Source organism: Pinus tabuliformis, chromosome 8 (assembly GCF_031772625.1).
Source record: "Pinus tabuliformis cultivar Carrire ecotype Pingquan chromosome 8, CPIR1, whole genome shotgun sequence".
Classification (NCBI taxonomy): domain Eukaryota; kingdom Viridiplantae; phylum Streptophyta; class Pinopsida; order Pinales; family Pinaceae; genus Pinus; species Pinus tabuliformis.
In genome coordinates, this window is record NC_142294.1 from 1,920,261,367 (window position 1) to 1,920,271,421 (window position 10,055).

A 10,055-nucleotide genomic window follows, 5' to 3' on the forward strand; every position below is an offset into this window, starting at 1 on the left:
CAGATTAAGGGGGGAATGTTGACACCTAATCCGAAACGGATGGGTGAACTGGACAGCCATCAGGAAGATGAACTGATCCGTTGTATTTATGTATATAAATATGAGTTAGCTAATGAATAATAATATCAGTTTTCTCTCCCGCTCATTCTGGAGTTATCCTGGCCTAACAAATATAATTAATTTAATATTAATATATTTTTATGTTATATTAGGTATTAATATGTTTTGACATTATATTAAGTTTAGATTATTATGTTTTAATTTTTAGGTTTGTATTATTAGAATTTAATATTAAATTATTTATATTATAATATATAATATAAATTTAACTTATTTCAATTTTAATTTATTTAATGTGGTAATTTAAATTATTTTAATTTCGTGATGTTTTAATTTATTTATAATATTATTTTTAATTTTGTGTTGTTTTATTTATTAAGAGTATTAATATTAATAATAATTAGTATTGTTATTATGAATATAATTAACATTAATAACATTAAATAGTATAAAATTTTAATATAAAGTTTTAATATTAATATTAATTTTCATTTTAATAATAATATTAATTAATATTAATGTGAATATTAATATTACTTTTAGTATTATTAATATTTATAAATATTAATTTTAACATTAAATATTTTTATTAAATAATAATATTATTGTCAATCATGGTCTAACGTCGCATTGTGACAAAGATTGTCTCAATATGAAAATTGACCCTTGTTGCATTATGACAAATATTGTCTCAATATGAAAACAAATCATGGTCAAATGTCACTTTATGACAAAGATTGTGTCAATATCAATATATAAGAATATCGTCGACCATGGTCAACCATGGTCCAATTTCTAATTATGAAAAATATTTTATTAATATGAAAATCAACTCTGATCCATCATGGTCAACCATGGTCAATAATCATGATCACGATGTAACGAAGATTGTCTCTTGGTCCAACAACAATGGCCATCCATGGTCAACCATGGTCCAACATCAATTGTGACAAATATTGTCTCAATATGAAAATCAACCATGGTCAACCATAGGGTTTATGATATTAATCATAGGGTTTATGTTCCTAGGTTTAATTTTAAGCCAAGTGTTTACAATACTAATCCCTTGCGTTTATTAATTTTAGGGTTTATTCCTATGGTTTAATATTCATTCTAGGGTTTAATGTTATTCCCCTCGGTTTTTAATCCCTTGGGGTTTTAATATTAAACCACACTCAACAAGGATAAATCGTGGTCAACCATGATAAACCATGTTTGTTTTAGAGTGACAGAAATTGTCTCAATATCAAAAGCAGCCATTGTCAACCATCGTCAACCATTATCAACCATTACAAAACTTGGGTTTAATACAAGGTTTATAATATTAGGACTTTTTAATATTTAGTTTATAACACTAAATTTTAATATTGGCTTTATAATTTGTGATACTAGGGCTTATAATATTAATCATAGGGTTTAATATCAATCCCTTGGGTTTATCGATCACTTGCATTTATAATATAAATATTTTGAGTTTATTAATCCATTACATTTATAATGTTAATCCCTTGGGTTTAAAATTATTCCCCTCACTTTATAATCCATTTAGTTTATAATAGTAATCCTTTCTGTATATTAATTCCTTGGATTTATAGTAAAAATCTCTTGGGTTTATAATATTAATCCTAAGGTTCATAATATTAAATTAGGGTTTATATTCTTAGGGTTTAATATTAATCCCATGGTATTATGTTATTTCATTATGTTTTTAATATAATCCAATTGGCTTAGTAATCCATTGGGTTTATAATATTGTTCCTAGGGTTTCTCATATTATTCATAGGGTTTATATTCCTACGGATTAATATTAAGCATATTGTTTATAATATTAATATTAGGGTTCAATATTAATCCCTCAATCATAGCCAACCATGGTCAACCATGGCTAAATGTCACATTGTGACAAGGATTGTTTCACCCTGAAAATAAACTATGTTTATTTTAGTGTTTGTAATATTTATATTTGGGGTTACGAATGTTGGGTTTATAATATTAGTCCATTGGGTTTAATATTATTCCCTTGGGTTCACAATCCCTTTGGGTTTTAGTATTAATCCCTTGGGTTTATTATTGATTTGGGTTTATAATACTAATCCCTTGGGTTTATTATTCCCTTAGGTTTATATTATCAATCATGGTCAACCATGGTTGAATGTCGCATTGTGACAAGAATTGTCTCACCATCAAAATAAACCATGTTTATTTTAGTGTTTGTAGTATTTATATTTTGGTTTACCAATGTTGGGTTTATAATATTAGTCCCATGGTTGAATGTCACATTTTGACAAAGATTGTTTCACCATGAAAATAAACCATGTTTATTTTAGTGTTTGTAATATTTATATTTGGGCTTACCATATTAGTCCAATGGTTGAAAATCTCATTTGAAAAATGTTGTCTCACCATGAAAATAAATCATGTTTATTTTGGTCTTTGTAATATTTACATTTGGGTTTACGAATGTTGGGCCTATAATATTAGTCCCCTAGGTTTAATATTATTCCCTTGGGTTCATAGTCCTTTGGGGTTTTAGTATTAATCCCTTGGGTTTATTATTCATTTGGGTTTTAATATCAATCCCTTGGGTTTATTATTCCCTTAGGCTTATAATATTAATCATGGTCAACTGTGGTTGAATGTCACATTGCGACAAGGATTTTCTCACCATGAAAATAAATCATGTTTATTTTAGTTTTTGTAATATTTATATTTGGGTTTACGAATGTTGGGTTTATAATATTAGTCCCTTGAGTTTAATATTATTCCCTTGGGTCCATAATACCTTCGGTTTATTATTCATTTGGGTTTATAATATCAATTCCTTGGGTTTATTATTCCCTTAGGTTTATAATATCAATCATGGTAAACCATTGTCAATCATAGCCAAACATGGTCAACCATGGTTGAATGTCACATTGTGACAAGAATTGTCTCGCCATCAAAATAAACCATGTTTATTTTAGTGTTTGTAGTATTTCTATTTGGGTTTACCAATGTTGGGTTTATAATATTATTCCCATGGTTGAATGTCTCATTTTGACAAAGATTGTCCCACCATGAAAATAAACCATGTTTATTTTAGTGTTTGTAATATTTATATTTGGGTTTATGAATGTTGGGTTTATATTATTCTCTTGGGTTTATTGTGCTTAATATTATTCCCTTGGGTTCATAATCTCTTGGGGTTTTAGTATTAATCCCTTGGGTTTATTATATCAATCCTTTGGTTTTTTTATTCCCTTAGGTTTATAATATAAATCGTAGCAAAAAATGGTCAACCATGTTTGAATGTCGCATTGTAACAAGGATTTTCTCACCATTAAGATTGTCCCACCATAAAAATAAACAATGTATATTTTAGCATTTGTAATATTTATATTTGGATTTATGAATGTTGGGTTTATATTATTCCCTTGGGTTCATAATCCCTTGGGGTTTTAGTATTAATCCCTTGGGTTTATTATTCATTTGGGTATATTATATCAATCCTTTGGGTTTTTTATTTCCTTAGGTTTATAATATAAATCGTAGCCAAACATGGTCAACCGAAGTCCAGTGCTGTCATTCGGTCTTTTCAGTTCCTGTTTCGCGAGATCTACTGTACCCAGAGTGATCTACCGAAGATAATCTACTGAAGTCTAGTGCTGTCATTTGGTCTTTTCATTTCCTGTTTCACGAGATCTACTATACCAAGGGCAATCTACCGAAGGTGATCTACCAAAGTCTAGTGTTGTCGTTTAGTCTTTTCAGTTCCTGTTTCGCGAGATCTACGGTGATCTACCAAAGTCTGTAGTTTCTAATACAAATCATTACCTTATCCCCCGATCAAGGGAAAACATTGGAAGAAACACTTTGACTCTGATTCCAGATGGCTCCCAGCTTCACAAAGATAGTTGTTGGCTGAGCTCTGTCCACCTCTGGGGAGCAAGCTCCTGCCCATATCATTAGTGAAGCCCCAACTCCCACTGTCCAGGTGGTCTAGGCCTCACTCGATGAGGCTTTCAAGTTTTATGGAAGTGCCCTAATCTGCCAGTTCAATGGCTTTTGGCCGCGGCTTACAGCTCTCCACAGTTGGATCTCAGAGGTATGGATGCCTATCATTTCTGATCAAATTAATATCTACCCCTGTGCTAGGGGTTTCTTTATAGTGGATTTTGAAAACCCTGAAAGCAGACAATGTATTCTAGATTCCAGCCCTTGGTTTTGGGAAAACTCAGGCCTATTCATGAAGCCATGGAACCCATCATTCGATCCCTCAACAATAGTCATAACCTCAGCACCAGTTTGGGTGAGATTTCCAAACCTACCCTTGCATCTCTGGAATTTCTCCTCGCTAAAAGCCATTGGAAATGCAATTGGGAAATTTTACTGCAGGTGCCCAAAAATAGAGGAATATGCCAGAACCACCTATGCACGCATCTGTGTGGAAATGGATTTCAATGCTGGATTCCCAGCTGAAATAAACCTAACAAGTAAAGGCTATGTTTGGAACCAGAAACTTGATTATGAAAGTGTCCTCCTCAGATGTCAATACTGCTTTGAGACAGGACATCTAGCCAAAAATTTCCCAAAAGCCTCCCAAAAAGACTATGCTAGAAAGAATCACCACAAATCTACATGGTGGAAAGGAGCACAAAAACAACATTACACTGTCATCAAGGAATAATACTCTCTAGAAAACTCTGAATCACAAGAAATCGAGCAAGAAAGAAACAATTCCCAAGACAAGCACGGGGAAAGCCCCGCCCAACTACAAAAAAGTGAACTCGACAATCGCTCAAGCATCAAAGTAGATATCCTAGACCAAACTTTTTCTCCAACTATCTTCAAAAGGATGAATACAACAGATCACGAAGCTAAGACACCAATGTCCCAAGAATCGGAAGAGATGAAGGAGATGCAAGATAAAGGAAGTTGGAAGACCGTAGAGAAGAAAAAGAAAAAGAAAGCTTCAACACCAATCTCGCCAAGAATGACGAGGAGCCAAACAATTAAGAACTAAGAAACTTATAGGTCCGATAGACCAATTTGGTCTCAGTGGACATTAACCACCACCATCATCATCATCAATAACAAGGATTTTCTCACCATCAAAATAAAATATGTTTATTTTAGTGTTTGTAGTATTTATGTTTGGGTTTACCAATGTTGAATTTGTAATACTAGTCCCATGGGTTTAATATTATTCCCTTGGGTTCATAATTCCTTGGGGTTTTAGTATTAATCCCTTAGTTTTATTATTCCTTTAGGTTTATAATATCAATCCCTTGAGTTTATTATTACCTTAGGTTTATAAGTTCGATCATGGTCAACCATTGTCAATCATATACAACCATGGTCAACCATGGTTGAATGTCACATTGTGACAAGGCTTGTCTCATCATGAAAATAAACCATGTTTATTTTAGTATTTCTAATATTTATATTAGGGTTTACCAAAGTTGGGTTTATAATATTAGTCCCTTAGGTTTAATATTATTTCCTTGGGTTCATAATCCCTTGGGTTTTAGTATTAATCTTTGGGTTTATTATTGACTTGGGTTTATAATATCAATCATGGTCATCTTTATTAATCTCTTGTATTTGTAATATCAATCCCTTCCGCGTCTTGATCCCTTAGGTTTTTAATCTTTATCCATTGGGTTCACTAATTCCTTGGGTTTATAATATTAAACCATTGGGTTTATTAGTTCCTTGGGTTTATAATATTAGTCCCTTTTGTTTATCTTAGGTTCTATATACCTTGGGTTATATTATTAATCTTTTTGGTTTTTGAGGTTTTTACTATTAATCCCTTGTTGTTCATATTCCTAGCATATAATATTTATTGATATTATATTCCTAGCATATAATATTATTGATAGGGTTTATAATATTAACGAGTGTTTAATATAGATTCTTTAGGTTTATAATCCATTAGGTTTATGAGATAAATTCCTCGGGTTTATAGTATTAATCATAGGTTTTATATTCATAGGGTTTTATATTAATCCTTGTGTTTACAATATTTATCCCTTGGGTTTGTTAATCATGGATTTTAATATTCGTCCTAGGGTTTAATATTCGCATTGTTGCATTACAAGACTTGGGTTTAATACAAGGTTTATAATATTAGGACTTTCTAATACTTAGTTTATAATACTAAATTTTAATATTGGCTTTATAATTTGTGATACTAGGGCTTATAATATTAATCATAGGGTTTAATATCAAACGCAAGGGACTAATATTATAAAACCAACATTGGTAAACCCTAATATAAATATTATGAAGACTAAAATAAACATGGTTTATTTTCATGGTGAGACAATCCTTGTCACAATGTGACATTCAACCATGGTTGACCATGGTTGTCTAATATTAGTTCCTTGGGTTTATAATATTAGTCCCTTATGTTTAATATTATTCCCTTTGGTTCATAATCCCTTGGGTTTTAGTATTTATCCCTTGGGTAATAATAACAAAAGGGACTAATATTATAAAACCCTATGTATACAAACCCTAAGATAAATATTTATAAATACTTTAATAGCATGGTTGAATTAATAAAACCTAGGATCATATTATTATTATTATTATGAGTGTTATTTTATTATAATATTATTTAATATAATAATCATAAAGTTATAATAGTATATTGTTGTTATTTTTTTATTTAGTTATTATTTATAAAAAATAGTGATTTTTTAAAAAAAATATACATTAATTAATTCACTTATCACAATTATAATTATTATTGAATCATATTATTAGTATAATAATAATTCAATATAATTGTGATTATTATTTTATATTATTGTTATTATAATAATATAATAATAATCATAATATATTATTATAAAAATAATAAAGTAATATAATAGTAATTATTATCATTATTATTATTATAATATCTGCTATTATATTATTATTATTATTATATTAATAATTATATTGGTATAATAATAATAATAATAATAATAATAATAATAATAATAATACTATATTATTATTATTATTATTATTTATTGTATTCATATAATAAAATATATAAATAATATGTTTGTTAATATTTATATAGTTATTAATAATGATAAATAGTTGGTGTTTAAAAAAATACTCATAATAATTATTAATGCGGTTTATATAAGCTTATCGGCGTATATCAATCATATTGGAAAATGTGATTGTATATATGTTTCATATAGGTCTATCGGTGTTTATCAACCACATTGGTAAATGTGGTTGTGCTAGTATTAAAATGAATTAAAAAAACTGAATGATAGGAATGGAGTGGACAAATGAAGCGAACGTTACATGGGAGACATGTAACTTATTCTTATTTGCAATGTACAGGCGACTAAAGCCTAAGCAGAACCTCCCTTAAACCACCCGCAGAGTATATATATTTAGCTTTTTTAATTTTTTTAATTAAATAACAATGGGTTGTATTGTTATCACTGGGTTTTTATTATTTTTAAAGTTCAGAGATTTAATAAATATAGTTTTTTATTCATAATTATTTTTTTTTATTAAAACTTTGGAGAACTTTTTTAAAAAGTAGTTTTTTATTTATAGTGGTTTATTTATTTGTTTTTTATATTAAAACTTTAGAGAAGTTTTTTTATTATTAAAGGTAGAATGAAAAATAATAGTTTTTTTAGAAATTTTATATTAAAAGTTTGAAGAAATTTCTTATTAAAAAATAACACTAGCTTTTTATTAAAAATATAAGAATGAAAAACAATAATTTCTATATTAAAAGATTATAGAAATTGAATATTAAAAAATTGTAGCTAATTAATAGGAAGTCATTTATTAAAAAATATAAGTTTTTTTTTGTTCAAATATTATAAGTTTTTTTATGAAAATATTGTAGAGAAAGATAAATTTTATATTTTAAAAAGTAAAAATGTTGGGAGAAGTTTCTTATTAAAAGATAGAATAAAAAAAATATTTTTTTAGAAATTTTATATTAAAAATTTGAGAGAGAAGTTTCTTATTAATTAAAAATATTGGAATGAAAAATAATAGTTTCTATATTAAAAAGATTATAGAAATTCAATACTAAAAAATTGTAGCTAATTAATAGTAAGTTACTTATTAAAAAATATAAGGTTTTTTAAATTAAAATATTGCAAGTTTTTTTTTATTAAAATATTATAGATCTTTATAAGTTTTATATTTTAAAAAATAAAAATTTTAAAACTCATTTTTTCATTTTCCTATTTATTTTGGATGTTGCAATTACCATAGCTATTAAGTCACTTCAAAAGAGATGATCAATTGATGCTGGTGTGAGATTTTGGGGTTAACCAAAATCCCAATTCCCAAATAAATCGAACCTGGGCGTGTGGGTTATGGCCCACTAAGCCTAAACGGAAGCGTTTTAAACAACTTCAAACCTTTTAAGTTTTAAACTGTGGATCTCTTTAAATATCGTGCCATCCATACATACGTGCTAAGTATTAAGACCCCACGCTCAACCATAATACAATACACAGTAATATGTGGATTTAAAATAATTACAATCAACTCTATAAACATCGGCAGTCGCATGCACATCTCCATCCATCAACGGTCTTAACAATTCCGATGCGATATGTATCATTGGCGATCATAGATCGCAAAGGATGGACCTCACAACCGCCAATAGCAAGTCGATTTTCTCTTTGTCTTCATCGGACGCTTCCCGTCTCTGTGTTTAACACTTTCCAAAGCTGGTCAATGCACTTACTGATTGGTGCATTGCTACCACAACATGCGTCCATTTATTTGTAGCTGCAACAACATCAAATAGAAAACACGTCTTCAAATTATGTACTTAAAGTGAGCTCTGGAACTTGAGCAGATAAATTCCATGCTGCCTGATCAGAAGCTGTGGCCAGACCCTGAAGCATTCTTACGACATCCACAGTATCATCAAGATAGTATTTTGCTTTACTGGGTTTCTGACCAACTGTGCATGCAAATACTTTTGCTATCGGAGAAAGTGTAGAACCTGACATAGCATTTGTGATACCCTCAAACATGTCCTCATCTGACCCGTCATCTCCAATGCACAGGACAAAGTCTGGTCGTTTCCCTCTTCGCACCATTGTTGACAGAAGGCGCTCTGCTACTAAACCTTTGCTTATGTCCTGAGGCTTGACTTCTACAATATGATGACCACTTTTGACAACCACAAGCTCATTTGCAACCACGCTCTCAAGGTGATCTAAAAGTTCCTTTGCCCTACATGTTGTCTTCAACAAACAATCATATATCACATATACACATTAGTTAGATCGCCATCGGTTCTTGGTGGTGATCGATGACCGATCAAGCTCGAAACACATAATTTACTCAATTATAAAACGCCCATAAACGTACACAACATACATTAAACCCAGGTTTATATATTACACAAAATGGTTACAAAATTAAGGCCTTTCAGCCTTAGAAACAAGCTCACGCTCGTTTACATCTTGCCCACTCACAATTTTCCTCACAAATAAGATATCTCTCACACCCTATCACATTACATTTATATAAGACGCATTAGGAAGGATCGATCAGATCTTCTCCTTATTTTTCTCCAATGAAAGCTCTCCAAAAAGCGTGCATGGCTGTTAACAATAGGAAGTCTATCCATCTTATCCGCTTTAAATCCACTTTAAATCTGTTTTTCTGCTTTAAAGCAAACTTTTCCCTGTTTTGCTCCCGTGGCTTGCTTTGGATTCCTCCCTTTGTACAAGGGTGTTGGATGCTCCTGCATCAGACTCCCGAGGCACAAAAATTTATGACCTCCTGGTCATATGCTTCTGGTCTTCGTAACAGCTTAACTTGTGAGCTGCAATCTGCCTCTGCAACAACAAGTCCTCCCTGTTGCCTCTTACCTCACCAAGCTCTCCTCTAGACTTGGTCTTTTGGTAAACTTCTAGCTCTCTCCTCTGGAACCAATTGAGCATTACATGCTCTAGGCTATTGCAATCTTCTCACCTTCCTCTACTGCTACCTACACAAAAATATAAAGA

At 30.3% G+C, this 10,055-nt stretch overlaps 1 pseudogene; it reads right to left on the minus strand.

The window, feature by feature from the left end:
* Positions 1 to 8,814: 8,814 nt before the first annotated feature.
* On the minus strand, positions 8,815 to 9,989 carry LOC149244177 (alpha,alpha-trehalose-phosphate synthase [UDP-forming] 5 pseudogene; annotated as a pseudogene).
* Between the last annotated feature and the right edge of the window lie 66 nt (positions 9,990 to 10,055).